Genomic DNA, 3,025 nt, shown 5'->3' with positions numbered 1-3,025 from the left:
AGTGTATTTGGAGTCTTCATGTCCAAGTGAATAGAGAATGGATGTAGTTCACAAAAACTTGGAATTGATTATACTTAAAAAGTTTAGACAGAATTTCTCCCAAGTCTATAGTGGTTGATTCCAAAAACATAAATTCCATATTTTCAATGTAACTCTATAGTTTTTTTTAATGAAGTAAACCAAAAATGATTTTGATCCATTCTGAGAAGCCAATATTTTGAGGGAAAAAGATCACTAGTAAAAATAGGGGTAATAGCGAGCAATAATAGCAATTGGTATAAAGATCAATTGATATTATCAAGGTAGTAGCGATTGGTTATAATTCCAATCGCTACTACCTTGATAATAACGCGTTTTAGAAGCGTTAGTCCTTAGTAGTGATCAAAATAAAATCCATTCCATTTTACTTACTTAATAAGGATTGGATAAGTGACCAATCGCTATTACCTTTAATTAATAATCTCTATTTCCCTTTCCTTAACCCGCTCCTCTACTATCTCCGATCCCTTTCCTAAACCCTATTACCTTTAATTAATAGATCTCTACTTTAGATCTTCAATCTCCTCTCCCGTTCATCATCATCATCAATCCTAATCGGATCTCTCCCGTTGCATTAATCAAAGCTATCATTGGACCTCTAATACGTTCGTATCTCCTAATCGGATCTCTCAACTGTAAGACTACGATTATACTAATCGACGATGAACAACTATCGGTTTTTCTAATGATTTCATCCATTGGCATTATAGATGAAATCTCGGAATTTAGGGTTTCAAATCCTAATCCTGCCATTTCATAAACAATCGGTTGTTCGATTTAGACTCGTTTTTGGTTGGTTTTGTTTCAACCCTAGGTCAATTACCAAACAAACTCGTCTTTCTACTAGAAAGCCCAAAACAGTGGAATTCTACGGAGTTCGCCCAACGGCAATAGACGGCGACGCACTTCCGCTTATAGAAGAGTTTCTATCCGGAATTCAAGGGTTTCTTTCTGTCAGATTTGAAAAATGGTAAGTGTTTTTAGTTTTCAAGCTTTAATCCTTTAATTGCTGTCCTATTAAGCTAAGCTTTAACAGTTTATGTTTTCAAGACAGTTAAGGCCTTGAAGGCAAGTGATTGACACTTTATCTTGAAGGTGCTTTTGATGTATTTTACAGCCACCCACAGGTTAGATCGTATGCATATTCTAGACATGTGGAAGAACTATACAAAAGATACAAAGGCAAGTTTATGTTTCATGCCTTTTATCCATTTGCTCGAAAATGTTCAAATTATCGAGTGTTTACATTGTGGATGCACCATTTGAGACTGTTTCAGCAATAGAAAGTTGATACTATGCATATCACATGTTTGAGAAAATGCTATGTGACTAACCTGTGTTATTACTTATTAAGAATGGTTTGTACACGTATCTTGAGAAAATTAATAAATGGGTTTTCATTCTTATATTTAGACTAATATTGTATGTAGATTCTTATTAAATTATTAAACCAGGTGAAACTCATGAGATTCCATGTATTTGAGATAAATTGCTTAATTTGAGCTTATGTAACTGTTATTTTTTTTTAATTGTTGTGGAGTATGTCACTAATATGGTACATCATGAATTTGATTCTACATCTTTTGTGTCCTTAATTTCTTTACTTTCTCTAGATTAATGGGTATATTTCACTTGTCCAATTTTGAATTATATGCAGGTGCATAAAGCTCAAGATACTGCTACTAAAAGAGGAAAACTTCTCATAGAAGATTTTATGTTTTTAATCCGAAAGGTATTTCTATTTCCTTTAGCTTTGATTATTTTCTTTAGTTTTTTGGTTAATGGCTCGGATTTTTATTTAGGTTGTAGAAAAAATTCGAATAGATGAGCGTGTATCCATAATAGATAAGACAAATTTAAGATATCTTCCCAGGCTTCCAAAAAAGTTGATTTGGTGATTTTGGACCTTTCTTTTATCTGAATAAATTCTGACATAATGGATGACAATATACATATGGAAGAAAAAGGTTCCACAAGTTCTTACCCATTTATTGACAATATTGATAATAACGTGGAGGAGCAAATATCATGGAGACCTAGTTTCATTCTTGATTTTAGTGATATTTATTTAAGTGTGTGCCTTATTTTATTAATTGATTTGAGTTTTCCTTTATTTTTTTAGCAACAACCTTATCTTGGAATTCTTTTTGGTTTGTAGGTGATCTCATTTTTGATGATATTGTCGTTCCTTAATTTGAATGATTGTGTCAAAAAAAAATGACTGTGTTGAAGAAAGCCGTTGATGAATGAGATTTATTTATTATTATTTTTTAAAAAGGGTCTATAGCGATTGGTTAAATTACCAATCACCATAGCCTTAATAAACATTACTGATTGGTACTAAACCAATCGCCATAGTGAGCAACGATTGGTTATTACACCAATCGTTATAGGCCTATAACAATTGGTTATCTACCAATTGCCGTTTCCAATTAAGGCAACAACGAGAAGACTTTTGCCGATTGAGAGCGATTGGTATATGACCAATCTCTATAGGCCTATAACGATTGGTTTAGAGGTTTTAGTAATCCCTATAGGGTCTTTTTTTTACTAGTGGATATATGGAGATAAGAAACTAGATAGCTTTGATAAATGGGTAGGGTAGAAAAGTATACGTTAAGGATTTTTCATTATAATTGCAAAGTTCAAAAACACATGGAATCTAAAACTTTGTTGTTAATTGAGAAATATTGGTAATCTTATCTTGAACAAATTCACATAATTACTATACCAATACAAAAAATGATAATAGAAGAAATACAATAGATTATTAAATAAGAGGAGTGATAGGGGAAGAGAATTTAGAAAGGAAATATGAGAGGGAATGACGTGTCACCACATTAGTAACTAGAAAAAAAAATAAAAGGTGAGGAGAGAAGAGAGAGAAAATTTATTAATTTTTCAAAGAATTAGATTGCGCCAAATCATTCCCTCTCCCAAATTCCTTCCCCTAACCATTTCTCATTTGTTATGAGGTTGTGAAAAT

At 32.2% G+C, this 3,025-nt stretch overlaps 1 long non-coding RNA gene across 1 annotated transcript; it reads left to right on the top strand.

The window, feature by feature from the left end:
• Nucleotides 1-496: 496 nt before the first annotated feature.
• On the top strand, nt 497-1,940 carry LOC124943392. The gene is made up of 4 exons (XR_007099780.1): nt 497-1,009; nt 1,090-1,594; nt 1,697-1,771; nt 1,842-1,940. It is a non-coding gene; the product is annotated as an uncharacterized LOC124943392 (long non-coding RNA).
• The last annotated feature ends 1,085 nt before the right edge of the window (nt 1,941-3,025 follow it).

This window comes from Impatiens glandulifera, chromosome 1, assembly GCF_907164915.1.
Source record: "Impatiens glandulifera chromosome 1, dImpGla2.1, whole genome shotgun sequence".
NCBI classification, from domain to species: Eukaryota; Viridiplantae; Streptophyta; class Magnoliopsida; order Ericales; family Balsaminaceae; genus Impatiens; species Impatiens glandulifera.
The sequence above is the reverse complement of the archived record's forward strand: the minus strand, read 5'-3'. Positions and strand labels throughout refer to the sequence as shown.